At 41.3% G+C, this 15,923-nt stretch overlaps 1 long non-coding RNA gene across 1 annotated transcript in view; it reads right to left on the bottom strand.

The window, feature by feature from the left end:
• LOC138704285 (uncharacterized) overlaps positions 1-14,892 on the bottom strand; it is a 193,413-nt gene extending 178,521 nt beyond the window's left edge. The window contains exon 1 of the long non-coding RNA XR_011333300.1: positions 13,904-14,892. This is a non-coding gene — a long non-coding RNA (uncharacterized lncRNA). The remainder of the gene's footprint in view (positions 1-13,903) is intronic.
• Positions 14,893-15,923: the final 1,031 nt, after the last annotated feature.

The following is a 15,923-nucleotide window of genomic DNA, read 5'->3' as shown; positions in this document are numbered from 1 at the left end:
CTCTCTATCCCCACGCGTTTGGACGGGAGAGGCCGGCAAAATTTCAAAAAATGGTCATTTTAACCTTCCAAAACAGACTTTTTTCTACACAAGGAGAACCAAGCGGCTCAGAGGCCCGCCCTTTTAACTGTAGCATCCCAGCATCTTCCCAAGTAATCACCGCAAAAATCCAGCAAATCCGTCGCACTTTTTTCTAGGCCCAATTTTTGGGTACCTAAAACTTTTGAGTCTCTAAATCCGGAAATAATGGCCGTACCGAGGAACGGGATCCGGCCCTGTATTCCCCATTGACTTGCTTCTTACACGATAGCATCAAAATGGCAATCGCGAACACTTTCTGATTTTCGAGAAAAAAAGGGGAAGGGTTTAAACCACTATTCCGCCGACATTCTAGCCGCCATTGCTCCGCAGTACTTATAGTTACGACAAAGCCGATGAGTGCGTTGAATACATCTCGTCCAACACTATCTTCAGTATAAAGGACAACTCTCTATCCCCGCGCGTTTGGACGGGAGAGGCCAGCAAAATTTCAAAAAATGGTCATTTTGACATTCCAAAACAGATTTTTTTCTACACAAGGAGAACCAAGCGGCTCAGAGGCCCGCCCTTTTAACTGTAGCATCCCAGCATCTTCCCTAGTAATCACCGCAAAAATCCAGCAAATCCGTCGCACTTTTTTCTAGGCCCAATTTTTGGGTACCTAAAATTTTTGAGTCTCTAAATCCGGAAATAATGGCCGTACCGAGGAACGGGATGCGGCCCTGTATTCCCCATTGACTTGCTTCTTACACGATAGCATCAAAATGGCAATCGCGAACACTTTCTGATTTTCGAGAAACAACTATTCCGCCGACATTCTAGCCGCCATTGCTCCGCAGTACTTATAGTTACGACAAAGCCGATGAGTGCGTTGAATACAGCTCGTCCAACTCTATCTTCAGTATAAAGGACAACTCTCTATCCCCACGCGTTTGGACGGGAGAGGCCGGCAAAATTTCAAAAAATGGTCATTTCGACCTTCCAAAACAGACTTTTTTCTACACAAGGAGAACCAAGCGGCTCAGAGGCCCGCCCTTTTAACTGTAGCATCCCAGCATCTTCCCAAGTAATCACCGCAAAAATCCAGCAAATCCGTCGCACTTTTTTCTAGGCCCAATTTTTGGGTACCTAATATTTTTGAGTCTCTAAATCCGGAAATAATGGCCGTACCGAGGAACGGGATCCGGCCCTGTATTCCCCATTGACTTGCTTCTTACACGATAGCATCAAAATGGCAATCGCGAACACTTTCTGATTTTCGAGAAAAAAAGGGGAAGGGTTTAAACCACTATTCCGCCGACATTCTAGCCGCCATTGCTCCGCAGTACTTATAGTTACGACAAAGCCGATGAGTGCGTTGAATACATCTCGTCCAACACTATCTTCAGTATAAAGGACAACTCTCTATCCCCGCGCGTTTGGACGGGAGAGGCCGGCAAATTTTCAAAAAATGGTCATTTTGACCTTCCAAAACAGACTTTTTTCTACACAAGGAGAACCAAGCGGCTCAGAGGCCCGCCCTTTTAACTGTAGCATCCCAGCATCTTCCCTAGTAATCACCGCAAAAATCCAGCAAATCCGTCGCACTTTTTTCTAGGCCCAATTTTTGGGTACCTAAAATTTTTGAGTCTCTAAATCCGGAAATAATGGCCGTACCGAGGAACGGGATCCGGCCCTGTATTCCCCATTGACTTGCTTCTTACACGATAGCATCAAAATGCCAATCGCGAAGACTTTCTGATTTTCGAGAAAAAAAGGGGAAGGGTTTAAACCAGCCTTCCGCCGATATTCTCGCCGCCAAAACTCCGCAGTACGTGTACTCACAACAATCCCGATGAGTGTTTTCAATACATCTCGTCATTCTCTATCTCCACTATAAAGGACAACTCTCTATCCCCCTGCGTTTGGACGGGTGAGGCCGGCAAAATTTCAAAAAATGGTCGTTTTGACCTTCCAAAACAGATTTTTTCTACAGAGGGAGAACGAAGCGGCTCAGAGGCCCGCCTTTTTAACTGCAGCATTCCCGTATCTTCCATAGTATTCACCGCTAAAATCCGGCAAATCCGCCGCACTTTTTTGTAGCCTTAATTATTGTGTACCTGAAATATTTGCGTCTCTAATTCCGGAAATAATGGCCATACCGAGGAACGGGATGCGGCCCTGTATTCTCCCTTGACTTACTTCTTACACGTAGCATCTAAATGGCAATCGCGAACACTTTCTGATTTTCGAGAAAAAAAGGGGAACAACCACCCTTCCGCCGATATTCTCGCCGCCATAACTCCGCAGTACTTGTACTCACAACAAAGCAGATGAGTGCGTTGAATATAGCTCGTAAATCTCTATCTCCACTATAAAGGACAACTCTCTATCCCCCTGCGTTTGGACGGGAGAGGCCGGCAAAATTTCAAAAAATGGTCGTTTTGACCATCCAAAACAGTCATTTTTCTACACAAGGAGAACGAAGCGGCCCAGAGGCCCGCCCTTTAAATGCAGCATCCCCGCATCGTCCATAGTAATCACCGCTAAAATCCGGCAAATCCGCCGCACTTTTTTTGTAGCCTTAATTTTTGAGTACCTGAAAGATTTGAGTCTCTAATTCCGGAAATAATGGCCATACCGAGGAACGGCATGCGGCCCTGTATTCTCCCTTGAGTTACTTCTTACACGATAGCGTCAAAATGGCAATCGCGAACACTTCCTGATTTTCGAGAAAAAAAGGGGAAGGGTTTAAACCACCCTTCCGCCGACATTCTCGCCGCCATAACTCCGCAGTACGTGTACTCACAACAAAGCCGATGAGTGCGTTGAATACAGCACGTCGAACCCTTATCTCCACTATAAAGGACAACTCTTTATCCCCCTGCGTTTGAAGGGGAGAGGCCGGCAAAATTTCAAAGAATGGTCATTTTGACCTTCCAAAACACACTTTCTCCTACACAAGGAGAACGAAGCGGCTCAGAGGCCCGCCCTTTTAACTGCAGCATCACCGCATCTTCCATAGTAATCACCGCTAAAATCCGGCAAATCCTCCTTACTTTTTTCTAGCCTTAATTTTTGGGTACCTGAAATATGTGAGTCTCTTTTAAACTATCCTTCCGCCGACATTCTCGCCGCCATAATTCCGCAGTACGTGTTCTCACAACTAAGCCGATGAGTGCGTTGAATAGAGCTCGTCGAACTATAAAGGACAACTCTCCATCCCCCTGCTTTTGGACGGGAGAGGCCGGGAAAATTTAAAAAAATGGTCATTTTGACCTTGCAAAACACACTTTTTTCTACACATGGAGAACGATGGGGCTCAGAGGCCGGCCCTTTTAACTGCAGCATCCCCGCATCTTCCATAGCAATCACCGCTAAAATCCGGTAAATCCGCCGCACTTTTTTCTAGCCTTAAATTTTGGTTACCTGAAATATTTGAGTCTCTAATTCCGGAAATAATGGCCATACCGAGGAAGGGATGCGGCCCTGTATTCTCCCTTGACTTACTTCTTACACGACAGCATCAAAATGGCAATCGCGAAGACTTTCTGATTTTGGAGAAAAAAAAAAGGGAAGGGTTTAAACCACCCTTCCGCCGACATTCTCGCCGCCATAACTCCGCAGTACGTGTACTCACAACAAAGCCGATGAGTGCGTTGAGTACAGCTCGTCGAACTATCTCCAGTATAAAGGACAACTCTTTATCCCCCTGCGTTTGGACGGGAGAGGCCGGCAAAATTTAAAAAAATGGTCATTTTGACCTTTCAAAACACACATTTTTCTACACAAGGAGAACGAAGCGGCTCAGAGGCCCGCCCTTTTAACTGCAGGATCCCCGCATCTTCCATAGTAATCACCGCTAAAATCCGGCATCGAACTCTATTCCAAATATAAAGGACAACTCTCTATCCCCCTGCGTTTGGAGGGGAGAGGCCGGCAAAATTTCAGAGAATGGTCATTTTGACCTTCCAAAACACACTTTTTTCTACACAAGGAGAACGAAGCGGCTCAGAGCCCGCCCTTTTAACTGCAGCATCCCCGCATCTACCATAGTAAACACCGCTAAAATCCGGCAAATCCGCCGCACTTTTTTGTAGCCTTAATTTTTGGGTACCTGAAATATTTGAGTCTCTAATTCAGGAAAAAATGGCCATACCGAAGAACGGGATGCGGCCCTGTATTCTCCCTTGGCTCACTTCTTACACGATAGCATCAATAGCAATCGCGAACACTTTCTGATTTTCGAGAAAAAAAGGGGAAGGTTTAAAACCACCTTTCCGCCGACATTCTCGCCGCCATAACTCCGCAGTACGTGTAATCACAACAAAGCCGATGAGTGCGTTGAATACAGCTCGTCGAACTCTATCTCCAATTTAGAGGACAACTCTCTATCCCCTTGAGTTTGAACGGGAGAGGCCGGCAAAATTTCAAAAAATGGTCATTTTGATCTTCCAAAACACACTCTTTCTACACAAGGAGAACGAAGCGTCTCAGAGGCCCGCCCTTTTAACTGCAGCATCCCCGCATCTTCCATAGTAATCACCCCTAAAATCCGGCAAATCCGCCGCACATTTTTCTAGCCTTAATTTTTGGGTACCTGAAATTATGTGAGTCTCTTTTAAACTATCCTTCCGCCTACATTCTCGCCGCCATAACTCCGCAGTACGTGTTCTCACAACAAAGTCGATGAGTGCGTTGAATAGAGCTCGTCGAACTATAAAGGACAACTCTCTATCCCCCTGCGTTTGGACGGGAGAGGCCGGGAAAATTTCAAAAAATGGTCATTTTGACATTGCAAAACTCACTTTTTTCTACACATGGAGAACGATGGGGCTCAGAGGCCCGCCCTTTTAACTGCAGCATCTCCGCATCTTCCATTGTAATCACCGCTAAAATCCGGTAAATCCGCCGCACTATTTTCTAGCCTTAATTTTTGGCTACCTGAAATATTTGAGTCTCTAATTCCGGAAATAATGGCCATACCGAGGAAGGGGATGCGGCCCTGTATTCTCCCTTGGCTTAGTTCTTACACGACAGCAACAAAATGGCAATCGCGAACACTTTCTGATTTTGGAGAAAAAAAAGGGGGTTTAAACCACCCTTCCGCCGACATTCTCGCCGCCATAACTTCGCAGTACGTGTACTCACAACAAACCCGATGAGTGCGTTGAATACAGATCGTCGAACTATCTCCAGTATAAAGGACAACTCTCTATCCCCCTGCGTTTGGACGGGGGAGGCCGCCAAATTTTCAAAAAATGGTCATTTTGACCTTCCAAAACAGAGTTTTTTATACACAAGAACAACGAAGCGGCTCAGAGGCCCGCCCTTTAAATGCAGCATCCCCGCATCGTCCATAGTAATCACCGCTAAAATCCGGCAAATCCGCCGCACTTTTTTCTAGTTTTAATTTTTGGGTACCTGAAATATTTGCGTCTCTAATTCCGGAAATAATGGCCATAACGAGGAACGGGATGCGGCCCTGTATTCTCCCTTGACTTACTTCTTACACGTAGCATCTAAATGGCAATCGCGAACACTTTCTGATTTTCGAGAAAAAAAGGGGAACAACCACCCTTCCGCCGATATTCTCGCCGCCATAACTCCGCAGTACTTCTACTCACAACAAAGCAGATGAGTGCGTTGAATACAACTCGTCGATCTCTATCTCCACTATAAAGGACAACTCTCTATCCCCCTGCGTTTGGACGGGAGAGGCCGGCAAAATTAAAAAAAATGGTCGTTTTGACCTTCCAAAACAGATTTTTTCTACACAGGGAGAAAGAAGCGGCTCAGAGGCGCGCCTTTTTAACTGCAGCAACCCCGCATCTTCCATAGTAATCACCGTTAAAATCCGGCAAATCCGCCGCACTATTTCTAGCCCTAATTTTTGGGAACCTGAAATATTTGAGTCTCTAATTCCGGAAATAATGGCCATACCGAGGAACGGGATGCGGCCCTGTATTCTCCCTTGACTTACTTTATACTCGATAGCATCAAAATGACAATCGCGAATATTTTCTGATTTTCGAGAAAAAAAGGGGAAGGGTTTGATCCACCCATCACGCCGACAATCTCGCCGCCATAACTCCACAGTACTTGTACTCACAACAAAGCCGATGAGTGCGTTGAATACAGCTCGTCGAACTCTATCTCCATTATAAAGGACAACTCTCTATCCCCCTGCATTTGTATGGGAGAGGCCGGCAAATTTTCAAAAAATGGTCATTTTGACCTTCCAAAACAGACTTTTTTCTACACAAGGAGACCGAAGCGGCTAAGAGGCCCGCCCTTTTAACTGCAGCATCCCCGCATCTTTCATAGTAATTACCGCTAAAATCCGGCAAATCCGCCGCAATTTTTTCTAGCCTTAATTTTTGGGTACATGAAATATTTGAGTCTCCAATTCCGGAAATAATGGCCATACCGAGGAACGGGATGCGGCCCTGTATTCTCCCTTGACTTACTTCTTACACGATAGCATCAAAATGGCAATCGCGAACACTTGTTGATTTTCAAAAAAAAAAAAAAGAAGGGGGAAGGGTAACCACGCTTCCGCCGACATTCTCGCCGCCATAACTCCGCAGTACGTGTACTCACAACAAAGCCGATGAGTGCGTTGTATACAGCTCATCGAACTCTATCTTCAGTATAAAGGGCAACTCACTATCCTCCTGCGTTTGGACGGGAGAGGCCGGCAAAATTTCAAAAAATGGTCATTTTGACCTTCCAAAACACACTTTTTTTCTACACAAGGAGAACGAAGCTGCTCAGAGGCCCGCCCTTTTAACTGCAGCATCCCCGCTTCTTCCATAGTAATCACCGCTAAAATCCGGCAAATCCGCCGCAATTTTTAGTAGCCTTAATTTTTGAGTACCTGAAAGATTTGAGTCTCTAATTCCTGAAATAATGGTCATACCGAGGAACGGGATGGGGCCCTGTATTCTCCCTTGACTTACTTCTTACATGACAGCATCAAAATGGCGATCGCGAACACTTACTGATTTTCGAGAAAAAAAAGGAGGGTTTAAACCACCCTTCCGCCGACATTCTCGCCGCCATAACTCCGCAGTACGTGTACTCACAACAAAGCCGATGAGTGCGTTGAATACAGCTCGTCGAACTCTATCTCCAGGATAAAGGACAACTCTCTATCCCTCTGCGTTTGGACGGTAAAGGCCGGGAAATTTTCAAAAAATGGTCATTTTGACCTTCCAAAACAGACTTTTTTCTACACAAGGAGAACGAAGCGGCTCAGAGGCCCGCCCATTTAACTGCAGCATCCCCGCGTCTTCCTTAGTATACACCGCAAAAATCCAGCAAATCCGTCGCACTTTTTTCTAGCCTTAATTTTTGGGTACCTAAAATATTTGAGTCTCTAATTCCGGAAATAATGGCCATACCGAGGAACGGGATGCGGCCCTGTATTCTCCCTTGACTTATTTATTACACGATAGCATCAAAATGGCAATCGCGAACACTTTCTGATTTTCGAGAAAAAAAGGGGAGGGTTTATACCACTATTCCGTCGACATTCTAGCCGCCATAACTCGGCAGGAGTTATAGTTAGAACAAAGCCGATGAGTGCTTTGAATACAGTTCGTCGAACTCTATCTTCAGTATAAAGGACATCTCTCTATCCCCGTGCGTTTGGACGGGAGAGGCCGGCAAATTAAAAAAAAATGGTCATTTTGACCTTCCAAAACACACTTTTTTCTATACAAGGAGAACGAAGCGGCTCTGAGGCCCACTATCTAGTGTAACATTGTGTTGTTTTACCACATCCAACAAAATATCTCTATGAAGAGTCAGTCTTACACAGTCGAAATCGTCACCGTAAAAAGAAGTAACGTAACTACTTTCTTCTTTGCCTAGTAATAACTGTTCTATTTTGACAAGGTGTGACATTGTTTCGGGCGGAAATCTGCTTTTAAAGCTGCTTAGTCTTTGATCCACTACCTCTAAATATAAAATTCGCAACTTTTCTTGAATATCTGATGAATTATGCTTGTCACCACCCACTAATTTTAATGGCAATGTTCTAGGGCGTGAAACAGTGGAGAGACTTAATGGAGACTTAATTGCAATGCATCACACTTTTCTTTAGCATGTTCCCAAAGTGATAAAAATGTATCTGTGTTTCTGGTTCCTTCTATTGAAAACAAAACAGCATCTACATAATTACGAGCAAGGTTGAAATTCAATGAAACTTTCTGAAGTACTGCATTAAGTTTTTCTATTCTTTGGAATATAAAAATTAGCATCTTGATACGAAACAGAGTTTAAAACTTTTGCAGACATTTTAGAAATCCTTTAGCTTTTGCACCAGTATAATTTCTTTAATCTTGCGTATCATTAAGAAATTGCAAAAGAACTTCATAATTGGGGCTAGGATTTTGATGACCTATAAATCATAAAAAAATGTCCTAAAACAATGCATTTATGACCTAAAAATCTTTCAAAAATGCCCTTAAAAATGTCCTAAAAATTGATGTTACATTCTAAAATTGGCTTAGTAGGAAAAGGAGTTTTGTGCTACTTAATATTTAGACTAGTAATTAAATTAAATTCTAGTACCAACATTTAAGTTTATTTAATTTTACATATTTTTTTCTAAGTGGTACACTTTAATTAATTATTTTACCTGATGTTTCCATGTAGCTCATCATAAGGCCACTCTTATACGGAAATAGCAAGTATAGAGGAGTCTATATTGAAGGGATGGTTGGACTGATCCATTACGTGGGGTGTACTACGTTAAAAGGGCAATATTTGTGTAGAAAAACGATTAAAATATTATACACAATAATGGGTATTAGCCACCAGCATAGCTTGGTCGGTTAAGGCGCTTGCCTGCCGATCCGGAGTTGCACTCGGGCGCGGGTTCGATTCCCGCTGGGGCTGATTATCTGGTTGGGTTTTTTCCGAGGTTTTTCCAAATCGTAAGGCAAATGACAAGTAATCTATGGCGAATCCTCGGTCTCATCTCGCCAAATATATCACTATCACCAAATCCATCGACGCTAAATAACCTCGTAGTTGGTACAGCGTCGTTAAATAACGAAGTAAAAGTAAAGGGTATTACTTACTTACTTACAAATGGCTTTTAAGGAACCCGAAGGTTCATTGCCGCCCTCACATAAGCCCGCCATCGGTCCCTATCCTGTGCAAGATTAATCCAGTCTCTATCATCGTATCCCACCTCCCTCAAACCCATTTTAATATTATCCTCCCATCTACGTCTCGGCCTCCCTAAAGGTCTTTTTCCCTCCGGTCTCCCAACTAACACTCTATATGCATTTCTGGATTCGCCCATACGTGCTACATGCCCTGCCCATCTCAAACGTCTGGATTTAATGTTCCTAATTATGTCAGGTGAAGAATACAATGCGTGCAGTTCTGCGTTGTGTAACTTTCTCCATTCTCCTGTAACTTCATCCCGCTTAGCCCCAAATATTTTCCTAAGCACCTTATTCTCAAACACCCTTAACCTATGTTCCTCTCACAACCATACAGAAGAACCGGTAATATAACTGTTTTATAAATTCTAACTTTCAGATTTTTGGACAGCAGACTGGATGATAAGAGCTTCTCAACCGAATAATAACAGGCATTTCCCATATTTATTCTAAGTAAAGGGTATTAATGGACAAAATATGTAGACAAAATATCAAAGGAAATAAACATTATTTTATATTAATAATGGGGATTTGTGGCTAAAATTAAATGAAAATTCCTCAAAAATGTCCGAATAACACAAAAGATGCTCTTATGAGTTAAAACAGGTAGAAATGCAAAAAAAATGCCCTAACAAATATGTCTTAAAGCACTCAGTTTATCACATAACATGGGAAATACTAAAGCGGCTATATTTCTGACGTACTAGAAAAAAGATGCAATTTCATCACAATCCTAGCCCTAATTATTATCTATGTACAACAAGACACAACACGCATGCACCATTTCATGGACAGAACGGTCTTAAAGCTTGACCTGCTTCAATGTCATGAGAATCTGAAAGCGATTGTTTAAGATTTCCGAATTTTCCTAGCCTCTTGATTGAACCACGAATGAATTAAATCAAATCTTTGAGAATTGAAAGAATATCTCTTAATACTGGAATGTTATTAAATGAGTCTTGAACAACTAAATTTAGGGAATAAGCCAAGCAGTGAATGTAAATAGCCCTGGTTCAATTTCTTTTATCCGTGACTGTAATCCTTGCATACAACCGCTAACGTTTTTTGCGCCGTCATAACATTGCCCACGACAATTGTTCACAGAAATAGAATATCTTAATAATATTAGCCCTATCCTTCACAGATTTAAACAGGATATTTGAATCAGTTAATGGGAGCTCATAAAAACCACAAAACAATTCATGAACAGCAAAATTGGTGAATGTTACTTAGTCCCGCCCACTATAGGAGACATAGGCCAATTTTACACTAATCCTAAACATATTTAGTATAACTTGTTTCTTGTGGCCCATCCCAAACCCCGATCTCCACACCTAAGAGCGCCGGTCCCTATATACCCGTCAGTCAAGGCCTTCTGACAAATAAAAGCAATTGACAATACATATCTCAGTCATGCTCTTATTATTAGGTTGAGAAACTTTTATCATCCAGTCTGCTGTCGAAAAATCTGAAAGTTAGAATTTATAAAACAGTTGTAAGTATTACCGGTTGTTCTATATGGTTGTGAAACTTGGACTCTCACTTTGAGAGAGGAACATAGGTTAAAGGTCTTTGAGAATAAGGTGCTTAGGAAGATATTTGGGGCTAAGAGGGATGAAGTTACAGGAGAATGGAGAAAGTTACACAACACAGAACTGCACGCATTGTATTCTTCACCTGACATAATTAGGAACATTAAATCCAGACGTTTGAGATGGGCAGGGCATGTAGCACGTATGGGCGAATCCAGAAATGCATATAGAGTGTTAGTTGGGAGATCGGAGGGAAAAAGACCTTTAGGGAGGCCGAGACGTAGATGGGAGGATAATATTAAAATGGATTTGAGGGAGGTGGGATATGATGGTAGAGACGGGATTAATCTTGCTCAGGATAGGGATGGATGGCGGGCTTATGTGAGGGCGGCAATGTACCTCCGGGTTCCTTAAAAGCCAGTAAGTAAGTAAGTATCTCAGTCATGACCTCATAAAATATCCTATCAATTGAATAATCGATCTTGCTACGTACAACATAATTATATTATATTATTACCCATTTCAGCGAGTACTGACGACCACTGCAAAATACGATAATTTGGCCCAGGGAGCATTCTCTTTTGACACAAGGATTGTTTATGTAACATGTTTCTAAATTAGTCTTTTAAATACCAGTACATTCTTTAATAAATCACTGAAAAACAAATGTGTATATAGGAAATGGAGTGAGTACGAAATTATTATATTTTTTGGAGCATAATTTTTACGTAAATAACGACAAATAAAAAGGGATTATTAGCAAGTATGTACTGCCCGTGTCTCACGTCCTGAACCGAGAGTTCCCTAGTGCTTATAACCACGCCTCTTAGGTCTGCTCGGAACGTCACGGGAGGTGCAACGTGGCGGCACGGCAGCATATTACATGTGCTGAAAACATTATCCTACGCCATCGCAGGGATCTTTACTGGTTATAATACTGGATACTCTAATCGTGGTTACCACTATCGCTATTATCTCTGATGGCGATTTCATAAAATGTAAGTACACACTAGGCCACTCTTCGTTCAGTTTGGACAACTGCTGAATTACCATAGAGCAGCATTTCTCAAAGTATGTTCTGGGGTTCCGTGAGCCTTATATGATTTTACTTGGTTATTTAACGACATTGTATCAACTACTAGGTTATTTTGCATCGCTGGGATTGATGATAGCGAAATGGTATTTGGCGAGATGAAGTCGGGGATTCGCCAAATATTACCTGATATTCGCCTTACGGTTGGGGAAAACCTCGAGGAAAAAAACCCAACCAGGTAATCAGCCCAAGCGGGAATCGAACCCGCGCCCGAGCGCAACTCTGGATCGATAGGCAAACGCCTTAGCCGACTGGACTGCTCCGGTGGCTATTTTATACTTAGTGGATACTATAAAAATATATAAATGTTACGGAAATATGAATCAATAATAACATGAAACCACCGATAATAATAATAATAATAATAATAATAATAATAATAATAATAATAATAATAATAATCCAAGAATATGCGTAATAATAATATGTTTAATGAACATCTAAAACGGAAAATACCCACAATATTTATCACTTTCATCACTGGATTCTCTGCGCATCTGTTCACTAAAACAAAATATCGAAAAGACAAAATGCAGAAGTACAATAGAAATGAGACTACAACTTTCCGCCATAAAACCAGATTGCAGGCTTAAAAAGCAAATACATTCGTCCCACTGAACAGAATTATTGAGATACTAGCTTTCACTTGTCTGTTAATTTAAACACTAATAAAATATTACAGGGATTCCGCAGTTACACTTTAGATTAAAAGGGGTTTCGCGGTGGAAAAAGTTTGAGAAACACTGCCATTGAGGAAAGAGTGTACGGATGTGTACACGTGATAACCGTAATCGCGATTAGGTCGATAATGTCTTGTAGAGACTGTAGTCTACAACTGGTATTAGTGTTTAGTTACAGGAATTGATGGGGACATAATCTGTTTCGTGAGGGGACAGCCTATACATTTGCTTGTCAATGGCTGATCTTGCTCCATAGCTGACGAAAGGAATCCTGAAAAGGCCGATGTGTTGAACGTAGGGTAGTAGGCACATGCGGTACGCAGCTCCTCCTACCCTGTCCCTCTGCGTCTCGCCCCGCAAAGAAATAGCTCAGGAAGTGAGGCACGGGCAGTACACTGCGTTTGTCAAATGCGCATCACCATGCTTTCGAAAATGCACTTTTCAGTGCCCGACACCCCGCTTTTTACATCATGTGCTACACGTCGGATCATCATCGGCGCTTGGAGCCCCGATACCCCGCTTGCTATGTACAACACAATTATATATTACCCATTTCAGCGAGTACTGAAGACCACTGCAAAATACGATAATTTGGTCCAGGGAGCATTCTCTTTTGGCACAAGGATGATTTATGTAACATGTTTCTAAATGCTACGTACTACATAATCATATTATATTATTTCCCATTTCAGCGAGTACTGACGACCACTGCAAAATACGACAATCTGGTCCAGGGAGCATTCTCTTTTGCCACAAGGATGATTTATGTAACATGTTTCTGAATTATTAGTATTTTAAATACCGGTACATTCTTTAATAAATCACTGAAAAACAAATGTGAATATATAGAATGTGGAGAGAGTACGAAATTATTATTTTTTATTTTTTGGCGCGGATATATAAGGGGCGGAGGTCGGGGTTTGGGATGGCTCACAAGCAACAAGTTATACTAAATATGTTTAGTGTAAAACTGGCCTATGTCTCTATAGTGGGCGGGACATAGGTAACATTCACAATAGAACATAGCAAACAGCCACCACGATGTGTGTAGAATAACTGTGTTATTCTATTCTCTATTCTCTATTCTCTGTTTTTAAGTGATATTACAGTTGTAACTTTGGTTTTTAACGTCATATACCAAGTGTTCACTTTTTATAACATGTTCCATTCGACCTACACGACCTGAAGATGCCAATCAAAATTGGCGAAAACGTTTGTTTTTAAATCTGTGTAAATGTTATTATAACATGTTTTATTGTGTTTTATGTTAAGTATTGACTGAATAGAACTCATTTTTCAATTAACATTGAACTTAAAGGAACCAATATGCCTTTGAAATTAGCTCAACATAGGCTATTTGCAGGATGTAACTTAATATTAATAATCATAATGACGTACCTTGACTGCCTCAATCCTGAAACTGCCACACAGATTCACCACGTAATTCTGCATGCACCAGTCGTTCTATTACACAGTTTTACACAGAAATGTTCACTGTTTTCATAACACCAGAAAAAAACACAGAATTTCACAACTTAAATACCGAATTATGCGTTTTTACGCGACCACCACAGTTTCACCATCGAAATCACAACCCATGACACGCCAACTATCTTCAACTGTCTCTGCTCGATAATCGATGCAAAGGACATAGAAAAAGAGGAGGATTAGAATCTCTGCTTTTATGATTCTGTCCTGTACAAAAGTTTAAGTTATTACTCGTCCGAGGTCAGTGGAGTCATGCAGTCCGGAGCGCCACTTGTACCGCTTCTGCGTTTGTAATATGTCATCGCGATAGTTCACATTACGCCCGCACCTCCACTCGTCTCGGTCGAGTTATACTACAGTCTACTATATACAGTCACGAACAATATGGAATATTGGAACAACAAGTTTTGATGGTGAAATCATTGCAATAAGTGAAAGTCTCAGGAATGTTCTATGCCACATCAATACATTTACGAATGCAGTTATATTGTCAGACTCCAAAGCAGCTATTCTATCAATAGTCTCTAAACACACACCTTCATCTCAAACAGCAGAAATAACTAAAATGCTCTCTCAATTAATATCACTCAATAAAAGAATTGTATTCCAATGGATACCATCCCATTGTGGAATCCTGGGAAACGAGAATGCGGATGCTTTAGCAAAGAAGGACAGCACTGCTACATACAGACCTGTTACTAAATCTACGTATTACCACAGCCTAGTATATACAGTCGCGAAGCTCAATACGTAGTAAATATGCAAACATTAGATAGTTGCTCACCACTAGGATCGCTAATATCGCCTCATTACAGACAATGCGAAATAGTACCCGCACAGTCTATTGTTTCTAGCACCCTCAAAACTCAAGCTTCGTGACTGTATATAGTAGACTGTGGTATTACTCTGTGAAAATATTTATTAAATCTACATACTTAGACTTCAACAAACAAAATTTTATAACACAATCCCAAAAGAAAAAATGGAACTCTCTGCATCAAAATCCACAGTTAATTCCCTATTTACCACGAAAATCGTCTGTAGCTGCATTTAGATTGGCAACAGGCCACGATTTTTGGCCAGACACCTACATAAAATTGGAATATATCAGTCCCATAACTGCCCATTGTGCAACTCAAACCAAGAAATGGATTCGGAACACCTCAAAATCTGTGCTTCAGTGGCTGGTCATGATAATATCTTTGAAAAGTATTGGAGTGCAAGAGGTCAAATGACTTTATTGTCAAACGCCTGGCATTAGAAAACAACAACATACAGTCACGAAGCTTGAGTTTTGAGGGTGCTAGAAACAATAGACTGTGCGGGTACTATTTCGCATTGTCTGTAATGAGGCGATATTAGCGATCCTAGTGGTGAGCAACTATCTAATATTTGCATATTTACTACATATTGAGTTTCGTGACTGTATATACTAGACTGTGGTTATACCATAGATTATGAATTTACATATTTATTTTCTATGGTGCATCAATTTAAACATAAGTATGCATAAGGACAAATAATTATTGCTGCTACTCTCAAAATTAATAACATATCCAGCACTACAACTAATAATTTTATTGCCTTTATATCTTCTCATTTTTCAAGTGTCGAATATCTACATAGGCCCGTATTATTACATTAACAGTGAGTTAATTATTTAACATTAAATTAACTAAATATATTCATCATTCTTATACTGATGGAACAATGACAAATTCTGCTACGAAAATAACACGGTTAGAAAGATATTACAGGCAAGCAAATATCTCACTCAATATTATTATAATAATCTTGTTAATAATCATAATCACCACTAATATTAATAATAAACCGCAAATACTTGCATTCCGTGCTTCTAATTGACTTCCGTGTTTATTTATCTTTTCTCTACTGGTTTTCATTTGTCTTCCTTCAACTTCCTTCCTAG

Source organism: Periplaneta americana, chromosome 8 (assembly GCF_040183065.1).
Source record: "Periplaneta americana isolate PAMFEO1 chromosome 8, P.americana_PAMFEO1_priV1, whole genome shotgun sequence".
Classification (NCBI taxonomy): domain Eukaryota; kingdom Metazoa; phylum Arthropoda; class Insecta; order Blattodea; family Blattidae; genus Periplaneta; species Periplaneta americana.
Note: the sequence above shows the minus strand (reverse complement) of the source record. Positions and strands in the feature narration are given on the sequence as shown.